General features: G+C 35.8%; 1 long non-coding RNA gene and 1 other non-coding gene across 3 annotated transcripts; one reads left to right on the top strand and one right to left on the bottom strand.

Annotated features, from left to right (window-relative positions):
- Window positions 1-284: 284 nt before the first annotated feature.
- On the top strand, window positions 285-391 carry LOC141715783 (small nucleolar RNA R71). The gene has a single exon (XR_012572533.1). It is a non-coding gene; the product is annotated as a small nucleolar RNA R71 (small nucleolar RNA).
- A 1,940-nt stretch (window positions 392-2,331) lies between these two features.
- On the bottom strand, window positions 2,332-4,675 carry LOC141710900 (uncharacterized). 2 transcript variants are annotated; one of them, XR_012571125.1, is made up of 6 exons: window positions 4,599-4,675; window positions 3,677-3,788; window positions 3,399-3,548; window positions 3,183-3,294; window positions 2,985-3,101; window positions 2,332-2,897 (listed from the first exon to the last, which is right to left on the bottom strand). It is a non-coding gene; the product is annotated as an uncharacterized LOC141710900 (long non-coding RNA). The 2 variants fall into 2 exon arrangements; XR_012571124.1 differs by having other exon boundaries at window positions 2,985-3,294.
- Between the last annotated feature and the right edge of the window lie 8,395 nt (window positions 4,676-13,070).

Genomic DNA, 13,070 nt, shown 5'->3' on the forward strand with positions numbered 1-13,070 from the left:
TTTGATTAACTCCATATGTAGCCAGAGAATCAACCTTCATTGACAGCGCTTGGAGCTGCGCTGCAATAGCAGTGGCTGCATCGACTTCCAGAATACCTGCTACCTTCCCAGGCATCATCCTCTGAGTTGGGTTTTGATGCTCATTTGCAGCCATAGTCTCGATAAGATTATAAGCCTCAGTATAGCTTTTAGCCCATAAGGCGCCTCCAGCTGCTGCATCGAGCATGGGCCTAGATTGGGCCCCCAAACCATTATAGAAACCAGTGATCACCATCCAATCAGGCATTCTATGATGTGGACACTTTCTCAACATTTCCTTGTAGCGTTCCCAAGCTTCGCACATAGATTCTGTAGGTTGCTGCGCAAACTGAGTAAGAGCACTCCTCATAGCAGCAGTCTTTGTCATCGGATAAAACTTCACCAGAAACTTTTGCGCAAGATCTTGCCAAGTAGTGATGGACCCAGCTGGTTCAGAATGTAACCAGTCCTTAGCTTTGTCCCTCAGTGAGAATGGGAAAAGCCTAAGCTTGATAGCCTCATCAGTTACGCCATTATACTTAAAAGTGCTGCAGATCTCGACAAAATTCCTTATGTGCATGTTGGGGTCTTCAGTCGCAGCCCCTCCAAAAGAAACAGAATTCTGCACCATCTGAATAGTGCCCGGCTTGATTTCAAAGGTGTTAGCTTGAATAGCTGGATGAAGAATGCTTGACTGAATGTCATCAATTTTTGGCCGAGAAAAGTCCATAAGAGCTGGATCAGCCTGAACAATATGATCACCCATGTTTACTGGTTCTTTCTGCTCAGTTCCTGAATCCGAATCTTCAAAATCTATCTTCTACGGAATATCAAGAACTTCGTCTGTGTCCTCAGCTGTATCTAAAGTCCTCTTGCGAGTACGAGAACGAGTTTGCATAAACGCTTGCTAAAGAACCTGAAACACAACCGGAAACAATAAGTAAATACTACGTCCTAATCACTGAGTCCTAATGACCAATGATGGTAAGTACATAAACTAAACAAATACGCCGAGTCCCCGGTAGCGGCGCCAAAAACTTGTTAGGGCGAAAACACGCGCTAATATTCACGCAAGTATACGCGTTCGCAAGTAATATAGAATACTTTCTAGTTCGTTCCCACAGAGACTCAGACTAATTATTGTTTAATTAAACTCACGCACCAATGTATGATTACTTCCCAATGTTAAGACACTAACACTTAGAATTGTTGACTAAATATTAACTACAATTAATTACTTAATTAATCACTTAATTAACAATTCAAATTAACAATATTAAAACACTCATGAGATCACAACTTCATTACTACTTCCTTCAATAGTTATTGTTATTACCTTTAGCATGTGACAATGATGATATTAATCGAATAACACGAAACTGATAAAAGCCAACTTTCATTGTACTAATACCATTCTACCAAACATCCACAATTAAGATAGAAGTTGAATAGTCATCAATTATGCTGAGTTCCTATATGTCTACAGAAATTGACAACACAACGATTTAAGCACAAGTTATTCCTTTTGATTACACAGGGCGAATAAAACTGTTAGAGTTACCCACTAATCATGCACATCATACATGAACCTATGCTAGCATGGCAAGTTCTAAATCTCAAGATCCACCGTCGCTTCACAAGAGATTAACACCCTATCTTATATGTTCGCGACGCACATAAGACGAATACGCACAACCAATACTAGATATCATACAATCATCATACACTAAAGTATTAAACAATTAACTAAAGAATTCCATAGTAAATCCGTTGCGACCCCATGATCACGATTAGCCCATAATAGCACTCATCGTCATCATGGGTTCATATAAAATCATGATAAACAAACACAAGAAAATAATAACTTAAACTAATTATATTAAATCAGAGTACGTCACAAGAGTAAATAGGTTCAAAGTAAGAAAACTAGCATCCAACGTTACAACGAAACAAGAATCACAAGAAAATATGCTTCCTCTTCGTTGCTGTGTGCTAAAACGGTCTTCTTCCTTATCTCCTTCGCTCCTTGCTTAATACCACCATCCTCTCTCGTGAAAACGTCTCCAAATCTACTTATATAATAGTCTCATAAAACTCAGATTACATAGAAGTGGAAGCCAAACAGAAGTAGAAGTCTAAAAATAACTATTTAATTTCCCGACCTTGCGCGGCCGCTCAGCATAGCTGAGCGGGCGCTTAACTTCCTGCGCGGTCGCTCAGCATTGCTGAGCGGGCGCTCAGGACCCTACTGGAAAAATCCTGAGTTTGCTCTGTTTCTTCGCCGTAATCTGCCCCTTCCTTTCCTCTCTCAATGGTGAACACATGTCAAGGCTTATTCTTGATGATTACTCCTCTGAAATGCAACTAATACCCTGAAATGCATAAACACTGGAAAAACGCATCAAATACACAAAATACTTGATTTCAAGACACCAATTTAAGCCATTTTAAGATGTTCTAAGTGGTATAAAATGCCACTTATCATGTGGCCTAGCGGCCTAGCGTGTGGGGTTCTAGTAATTATAATTGTTTGACTATTTCCCTATATTTAGTTATTTAGACATGTGATTTATGGAGAATGTTGAACTTTCCTCTCCTTAAAATTATAATTTTAGTCTTGTTTTAAATATACATGGAACATCTATAAGATCAAAAGTGTTTGAACATTTCAATGCTAGGAAATCATGGAGGATACTCTGCATAGAAGTATCAGTCATTATATAAATTTTTATTTAAATTAAAAATGCTAGGAAGCAGATGTATGTACATGTACTATATAACCAGTGTCTATCATCCAATCCATTAGTATTCTAAATTCTTCATGCCGAGCTTTTGCTGATTCTCTCATTCTTTTGAGGTTGTAGACTCCATGTTCTAATCTGCGATAACCCCAAATAATCAGTTTATTTAGTATTAATATATGAAATAATTACAGACCAAGTCAAATATCATGATTTGAGCAATACCTGTTAACCATACTTTTCAAATAAGCCTTATATTTTCTTGAGGGCTTCTTGAGATCAGGAAAACCAATACCGCAACCAACTAATTTTTTTGAGGTAGGAAAAGCAACAATAGGTTTGCTTTATGACAATCATCTTCCATCAGTGGTCGTACTTTGCAGAGTACATGAATATACAAAAATGATTAAGATAATAAATTACCTTCATCTGCAAGTCGAAGCTCCGTGTCTCTAAGCCGCTATTGTAGTTCAATGAAAACTTGGTTTTTCTTTTCAAATTATGTTCTTATCTCTGAATTCGATAAATGAGTGATCTGAAAATTTATATAACAAACATTAAAGATAATAAAAATGTAAAAAATGCAAAATGTAAATAAATAAACTATTCTATTGATATACAAAAAATAGTTTTTACAACCTCCAATAATAATAAATTTGGACTTGCACTATTTACTGATCAAAATTTGGACCGAGATTTAGGTCAATATTGGGTGAATTTGGGCCGAAGCAGTCCAAGCCATTTTTGGATATGTCTTCAGAACCTTGCTCTATTTAATAATTGGAACATCTATAAGATCAAGATCAAAAGTGAACATTTCAATGCTAGGAAATCGGGGAGGATACTCTACATAGAAGTATCAATCATTATATAAATTTCTATTGAAATTAAAAATTTTACGAAGCAGATGTACATACCTGTGTTACATAACCAATGTCTACCATCCAATCTATTGGTATTCCAAATTCTTCATGCCGAGTTTTTGCTGATTCTCTCATTCTTGAGAGGTTGTATACTCTATGTTCTAATCTGCGACAACCACAAATAATCAGTTAATTTAGTACTAAAATATGAAATAATTGCACACCAAGTCAAATATCAAGATATGGGCTATAACTGTTCACCATACTTTTCAATTAAGCATTATATTTTCTTGAGGGCTTCTTGAGATCAGAAAAACCAATGCCGCAACCAACTAAATTTTTCGAGGTATGAAAAGCAACAACAAGAGTGCTTTATGACAATCATCTGCCATTAGAGGTTGTACTCTGCAGAGTATGTGAATATACAAAATTGATTAAGACAGTAAATTATCTTTGTCTGTAATTCGAAGCTCCGTGTCTCTAAATCGCTGTTATAGTTCAATGACAATTTGGTTTTTCTTTTCAAATTAGGTTCTTATCTCTGAAATCGATAAATAAGTGATCTGAAAATTTATATAAGAAACATTAAAGGTAATAAAAATGTAAAAAATGCAGAATATAAATAAATAAATAGCTGTTGATATGCAACCTCCAATAATAATAAATTTGGACTTGCAATATTCACTGATCGAAATTTGGACCGAGATTTAAGTCAATATTGGGTGAATTTGGACCAAAATAAGTCCAAGCCACTCTTGGAGATGTCTTAAGAACCTTGCTATATTTATTAATAAGACGTCTATTTAGATTTACATATATTATTTGCTTTTATAAAAATCTTTATCTACTTATTAGTAAGGAATTTTGGAATGAGTTATCGGATTTAGATAGTTTCGGATAATTTTTTAGATTAACTTTACGGTACCCTAGAGATTGCAGGCTATAGATACTGAGGAGATCATTAGGCCTAATGTACCTGATGACATACACTGATCTTTTGTTTGTCACAAACATGGTTGGAAGATGATAATGTAGTCCTGTGTGCAAAAACCTGAGAAGGTGGATCAATATCCATTGTCAAAATTTGTAAGCACAAACTAAACTTGTATGAAAAATTACACTAATAATTGTATTTTTTATTTTTAATTATACGAAAGATCAAACAAATCTCAGTATTACAAAATTTTTGTGGAATTACATCAAATACCTTATGAACGTCTCTAAGACAAAGAGAAACTATCATCTCATTTGTTTCCATTTGCACAGTTTCAAAAAAAATCTAAAACATAGCAAAACCAGTTTGAAATAACAACGTCATATACACAAAACTAACAAAATCAAACACTTAAAACTATAACAATCATCAAATATATTTATGCATTTTATCAAACACGTGGTGAAATTTGAATAACTCTAAGATGTTAATTAAGATTGTGAAAAAATAAATCAAGAACAATAGATGGGAATATTTATAACCTTTTATATTTTTAATTCTCAATCTCCACAATCTGAAATAATAAAAACAATCACAGTTAGTTTATGATTCAATAAACGATAATTAAGAAAAAGAGAGAACAGTAAAAAGAGTAAAAAGCTAAGATATGAGAAAAATATATTGAAATTCAAATTTTAATTGTATGAATAGGCATCCCAATACAAATTATTAGTTGCAATTTGAATTTCAAGCTTAAATTGAATGGGAGCCAAGTATTTTCAAATTTTTGACGGGAGATTCAAAAAGACAGATGAGGTGGTCATGAGCAACACGTTATGTTTGATGTAATAGAGGGAGGCAGAGACTTGATCCAATGGCATGTATTTGTAAATGTCTAAAAATACGGAGGGCAGTATGGACAATTTAACCTGAATCATCCTTGAGGATTTATATCTGTAGGTAGATACAAAATAGTATTGAGGAACAGAGTATTTAGAAAAAATACATTTAATATTTCAATTGTAAATAAAATTGTTGCTGCAGCGAAGCAATAGCTGCAATATCTGAGTAAACATCAATCCCAACCAAGTTCAAGGAGATGGAGCTTTATTTTGGGTTAAGGCCCAAGATATCGGTGATCGAGGAGGAGTTGGTTTTGGATTGGTTGCTAGAGACTCTGAGGGATGTCTTATCGAAGCCAAAGCTCTGTTTATGGATAATCTGGTTTCTCCAGCTATAACAGAGGCAATGGCAATAAAGGAGGCCTTAATCTGGAGCGATCGTGTGAAATGGAACATAGTCGGTATGGAAACTCATTATCTAGTAGTGGTTCAAGCAATCAGAAGTTGCACTCCTATGCGTTCCTACTTTGGGTCGATTATAGGGGACCGTCGTTCACTCGTTGTGCTCTTCAACGACTCCACAATCTTTGTGTTTCTTCAAATCATCTGCAAGTATGGTTGCCCATAACCTAGCTCAGGAATCCTATTTATAATCTTAATGTTCCTATTGAAATCAAAAATTGTATTCATATGGATTTTAATTCATAATCAAAATTCAAACTTTCAGTCAAAAATAAAATAAAACATACTTGTTGATTATTGTTCTAACATTTAGATGGTCTACCACGAATAAAATTCAACTAAACATTGAATTAATTTGATTATGAAAAGAGAAAATAAAGCGAATTCTTTAAATTATATAATGTGATACATAAATTTATTAAATAGGTCTATTATATTAATAAAAAAATCGTTGATAATAGCTTTTTACATAATAATTTGTTAAATCCAAGTATTGTGAAAATAGATGAACCGAAGCCACTGTCATCATGTTCTTCCTATTTAGAAATTCCTATATATTTGAGTTGCATGGAGTTTACCTGAAGCTTCTAATTTAAATTCGAGAAATAAAATGAGAACCAAAATCTAAGAACCAGAGTTATGATTAATAATAAAAATACATTTTTTAGAGGAAAAAACAATGTCAAAGGAGGTAGTGTGCAAGGAGCTCATGTCAAAGCTGCACCTGCTACCACACCAAATCAGCAGTTCTCCCCAACTCTAACATGTTACTATATAGATGTTATACATTATACTAGTTATATTATGGCTAGAAAGTAAAAAAAGGAGGATACCGAGTAAAAAATTATTTCGATTCTCTATTTATTATGTAGAAGAAGTGCTTAAGGGCTTATCTTTGTTCTGGGTTTGATACTTGCTCACTCCCGAAATTTCTGAGAACAAATACTCAAATTATAAGACATATAATGCTAATTAGTAAAAAAATAAGGTAAAAACATAAGCATCTTAAAATAACATATATAGCTGAGTTGGTATATAACACAATTACAATATGGTAGAGGATAATATCCGGAGAAAACTAATTGTTTTCAGTTTTCACATGTGATGCTTGTTGCCATGTCCCGAATGCAGATGGATAGTCTTGCTAGGAACCACCTACAGCACACCAGGTTGAGCTTCGAACGCGTTTAAGTGGGCTCGACTCGGCTCGTTTAGTTAAACGAGCTGAGTTTGAGCAGAGATTCCGGCTTGTTTAATTACTTGAACCAGCTCGGCTCGACTCGTGAAATTAAACAAGCTGAGTTCGGGTAGAGGTCTAGGCTCGATTAAGTGTAACATTAAACGAGCCGGCTCGTTTAGCTAAATGAGTCGGCTCGACTCGACTCGTGAAATTAAATGAGTCGAGTTCGGGCAGAGGTTTAGACTCGTTTAACTAAATGAGTCGGCCCGACTCGACTCAATTAATCTCGGCTCGAATTACGCCCGGCTCGAATTACGCCCGGCTCGAATTACGCCTCGCTCGGCCCGAATTACACCCTAAAGTGAGTAGTTGAACAATGCATTTGATATAATTAGATGCACAACAGTGAATCTATCTATCAAACACATGAGCTCCATGTCTATGACCATGAATTTCCATTTTTAGTTGATTGAGTCAGGTTCTCAGTACAATGTCTGAAGTGTTCAAGCTATTTTGTGGCCCATGGAAGCATCAAGAGTAGTTCTAAGATCGAAAGTCACGAAGAACAAGCTCAAACTTACTTAAAGTTGCAACATAAGTACTGCTAAATAAGATATCAAATTGAACGTATTTCAATGTTCTTATTATAATAAAGCATTGTTGCAGAGTACAAGTAAAATTCTTTTTGAGTGATGTTTATATTGACTTGAAGATCAGAAAAAGATATTTTTTCAATTGGGCCCACCTCCTAAGTTTTTTAAAGAGGGGGAAATAAGTGATAAGGAATTAAAATACTTTCATCCTATTTTTGGAGTGAAAGTGTGTCAAATTTATATTTCTCTACTTGCTTTCATTCCTTTATAAAATTCGGAAATACATTTATGAGCGAAAGTGAAACTACTTTATTTATCTTTCACTTAATAGATTTGACAAATACTAAAATGATATCTTATATAATACGTGTTTAAACCTCCAAGTTACAATAGAGCTCGACTTTCATTTATAATATTTCTACTGAATGAAAGCATAAACAGACATGAAGCATTCTCGAGGCTTCTCTCTCCCTGATCTATATTTCTAATTCATCAAAATAATCGATACCCTAATTTCATTTCCTCTCCCCATTTTAGTCCTCATGTTGTAATTACTTTTCTGCCCTGCTGACATATTGACCCTTTTAGTCTTGGGCTTATGTCTAGTCCCAAGTGGCATCATAGGGTTATAGGCCTTTTTACTTGATTAAAAGCTCCTCTCTGTCAGAATTACCAATTCGAACTGTGCGCGTGTCAAGTACTTCTTCAGGTTCTACCTCCAATTCTAGCTCTGGAGACAATTTCAAAGGAAGTTGAGCTGAAACTGGAGTTAAACCAATGGATCGGATCGTTAACGCTGTGAAACGTGGAAAACAGGATGGATTTTACTAGTTGCTGGTAACTCTAACTTGTAGGCCACTTTGCCTACCAGTTGAATAATTTTAAATGGGCAGCTAGCTTTTCATAAGGTCATCTAGCTAGCGAATTCTGGCGATAGGGTTGGAGTTTTAAGTAAACTTGTTCCCCATTTGAAAAGACTCATCCCTACGCTTCCCATCTACAGCCAGTTTCTCATTTTATGTTGCGAAGTTGTTATTTGAAATCGGAGGTCATCCAAAATTGCCTCACGTTCTTGCAAGAACTCGTCTAAGCTATTCACTTGTGTATGCCCAAATCCAACTCTTGCCAGATGAGGCGGATCATTCACAACCGTATAACACCTTGAACGGACTAATCTGAGTCGATAAGTGGGTTGAGGTATTATAGGAAAACTCAGCCCGGGGAAGCCTTTTAGCCCATGATTTCAGTTTTCCAGCAATAAAGCTCCTCAGATACGTTTCCAGGCCTTTGTTTACTATCTTTGTTTTCCCGTCAGTGTGTGGGTGGTATGCCGTGCTACGCTTGAATTCCGTCCCTTGCACTTGGAACATCTCTTTCCAGAAAGTGCTTAAGAAGATTCTGTCTCTATCGGACACAATTGAAGTGGGGAAATCATGAAGTTGCACTATCTCTTTCAAGAACACCTCTGCCATCATTAATGCTGTGTATGGATGTTTGAGACCCAAGAAGTGTGTGTATTTTGACAATCGATCCACAACTACCGGTATTGAATTAACTCCCTTCGAATTCAGTAATCCATCAATGAAATCCAAGGTAATATCATTCCACACTCTACTCGGAATTGACAAAGGCTGGAGCAGCCCTACAAGAGACTGTTGTGAATGCTTCTGCTTTTGGCGCACCTTACATTCTTGGACGTGTTGTGCCACATCTCATTGAATACCTGCCCAAAACCAGTTACCGACAATGTGAAGGTATATTTTGAGCTCTCCCGAATGAGCCCCCATTGCAGAATTATGATACTCACGCAAACAATTGGCACAAACTGAGATGTTTTGGGAATGACATGCCTACCTTTAAACATCAACACCTACCCTGCTATATGAAACCCTTTGTGCTCCCTTTTTCCGGTTAACAAGTCCCTTTTAAATACCTAAATGGTCACATCCTTTACAATTTCATCTTCTAATGCCTCCCAATTTGTGGCAACCCGAAAAATTAAATAAAAGATAACAACCGATAGATATATATTACAAACAGTTGATTACAAAATAATCCAAGATCGCAAAGGTTTAATGTTTAAACAACCCAACACTAACAACTATTATAACTTTTATACAAGACTATCGAGCCTCACACAAACGCCGGCTATACTACCTGAATTCTCAAATAGGCCTCAACATCTTCATTGGTAGACTTACGAGCAGTCTGCTTTGTTCTAACCATACTTGCTAGATGAAATAACATGGGTAAATAGTAAGAAGTGAGCCAAATGCTCAGCAAGTGATACAAAGAAACAAAATTAAAATATAACAAGTCATAATTCAAAGTTAGGTAAATGGCATCATTATTTCAAGTCAAAAACATTTTAAATCAAATCATTGCTCAAAATCATTTTTATGACGCTACGGATTACAGCTGGTAATCAGACGTAAAGTAATCCCGAACCTCGCCGGGTTCTAACAATTTTGATTGGGATCCCTAGGCAACTTTTAAGCCTAATATAATAAGTGTGAAAGAGACTTGCGTCTTAGTCCAATCCACTAATCTTAAAAAACATTTATTCGTTTGAAAATTTACATTTAAGCAATTATCTTCTATAAAATTGATGCCAAAGGATAATTTTTAAAGTTTCTAAGCAGAGATATCAATTATTCCATTTTCAAGGGATACCAGGCAATAAAATTACAATCATAAGTCAAAGGATTAGAATTACGGGGTTCTAATCAGAAACGGATTATCATCTCACTAGTGGGGTCATCAAGGACGAAAGATCAATCATTCAAGAGTAGGATTAACTAATCATGGGGGTATCGCATATTTTACAAGTTTAAGATCATAATCATGGTATCATAAGGTTAAATGAATAAAGGAATAAGTATTGAAAGAAGCATAACAATGATCAATAGGTTAAGGCAAAATAGTTGCACAATATGAATTTGGAAGGGGAGGAACACTTGCCTCTCCTAAAAGCCCTTAATCAATCGTAAAGCAACCCTAAACCCGCTTACTCGACTTTGATGGTAAGAGTCTTTATGCTACTTTCTCTTGGACATACACATATAATAAATCTCATCACCAAACATACTCTATACTTTTACACATACTCGAATGACTCTCTCTAACTATACTAATACACCATTTGACTCCAATGCAACATATAGGTGCTACTTGCACGACTATACCTTATTATCATGCAACTATACACATAATTACTTAAACACATTAGTGCACATAATCACATATAATCACATAGCAACATGTCATATATTTCACATAAACACGTAAGTATCGAATTATCTCAAGACACTCTACCCTTGATCACTTGATTCTCTCCACACCTCATTTCTAGTCACAAAACTCTATAAGCCCAAGTACTAAAAATCCAATTTTCTTGATTACTCTTAAAAAATTACCTTCTTCCAACCTTAATACATCTTTAAAATATCAAGACACACCTAGGCCTCACCTAATTGAACTCATAATCTCCTTGCACAAACCCGACTTTCCTGAATGCACCATTTGGCACCCCCTTGTGTGCCTTGGCAAAAAATGAACCTTTATACCTTGTGCCTTAACTCAAAAATGACTTTTCCTAATTAATAAATCATAAAAATAACTCATAAACTTGGTTTGACACTAAGGCTTCACTTGGGCCTACCTATGGCCTTCTAAGAAGTTGACACCAAACTGCATTTGTAACTTTACAAACTGCCTTGTTTTAACCAACTTAAAACTCATTAATCTTTGTAACACCCCCAGATCCGGGGTCGGGGATCCGGGTCGTCACGGTCTTTCTTTCCACAAATAACACTTAACTTAATTAAAAATAAATAACCTCATGCTGTGACCCCACAATAACACATACCACAACCCGTTATAGTCTCAGAGATGAAATTGAAATAAGTACAAGTCCTTGAATCCACAATTTAAAAGTTATTACAACCCAAAATGATTACTTGATAAGTTTACAGTTAATTGCCATTATCTGCCACAAGTTATAATTATACATAATTGATTCCCAAAAGTAGAATGCCTGATCTACAAATAGATCTACCTCTGCAGCTATAGCAGCTACGATATCAACGGAAAGACGCGGGACGCTTCCCACGCGCTTGCGCTGGGTCTGATTGAGTTTGGCCATCTTTCCTAACTGTCGTTGTGTGATGAAGAAATGAAGCAAGAGTGAGCATTATAGCTCGCAAGATAATATATAGTGTAAACAATAATGCAAGTATCTAAATGGATAACTTACTAGAAACCTTTATCAAGTGTAAGGTAATTACTTACTGGATATAAGCTTAAAGGAAGATGAAGTTACCAATTACTTTACTATACTTATATCTTTTTGTAAAACTACTTGAACTATCACCGTTCCAAGTATAATAAGTTTTCGAAGTTCATCACATAGGTGGGACTACCACATAAGACTTGAATAGATTCGATCTTTGAAATATTATTGAATGAAATGAAGTTACGAGATACTTCATTAAGTCCCGATATATATATTCATATATATCTCTCATACATTTCCTGAAAACCTCTGTCATGTAAAGTATGAACAAAGTTGCAATATCCAATGAATTTGGAAAGAAAAGAATTTTGGCATAAACCCGATATCTTGCTGATCAGGCAAAGATACCAATATGTAACCTTTTTCACTAGTAGATGGATGAACCCCCCACCGGTCATCACCCTGGCCGCATTAGGACCTTGTGCTGGACCGCCTGATAAGTGGCATTTTATACCACTTAGAACGTCTTAAAATGGCTTAAATTGGTGTCTTGAAATCAAGTATTTTGTGTATTTGATGCGTTTTTCTAGTGTTTATGCATTTCAGGGTATTAGTTGCATTTCGGAGGAGGAATCATCAAGAATAAGCCTTGGCATGTGTTCACCATTGCGAGAGGAAAAGAACGGGCAGATTACGGCGAAGAAACGGAGCAAACATGGAATTTTTCCAGAAGGGTCCTGCGCGCCCGCGCAGCAATGCTGAGCGGCCGCGCAGCAGCCTTGCGCGCCCGCGCAGAAATGCTGAGCGGCCGCGCAGGGTCGGGGAAAAAGATATATTATTTTAGACTTCTACTTCTGTTTGGCTTCCAACTTCTATGTAATCTGAGTTTTATGGGACTATTATATAAGTAGATTTGAGACGTTTTTCACAGAGTATTAAGAGGAGATTATGTTTTAGATTGTGTTTTTGCAAGAAGCGAAGGAGATAAGGAAGAAGACCGATTTAGCACACAGCAGCGAAGAGGAAGCATATATTCTTGTGATTCTTGTTTTGTTGTAACGTTGGATGCTAGTTTTCTTGCTTTGACTTATTTACTCTTGTGACGTACTCTGTTTTAATATAATTAGTTTAGTTATTATTTTCTTGTGTTTGTTATCATGATTTCATATGAACCCATGATGGCGATAAGTTCTATTATGGGCT

The sequence above is a fragment of the Apium graveolens genome, chromosome 3, assembly GCF_009905375.1.
Source record: "Apium graveolens cultivar Ventura chromosome 3, ASM990537v1, whole genome shotgun sequence".
NCBI lineage: Eukaryota > Viridiplantae > Streptophyta > Magnoliopsida > Apiales > Apiaceae > Apium > Apium graveolens.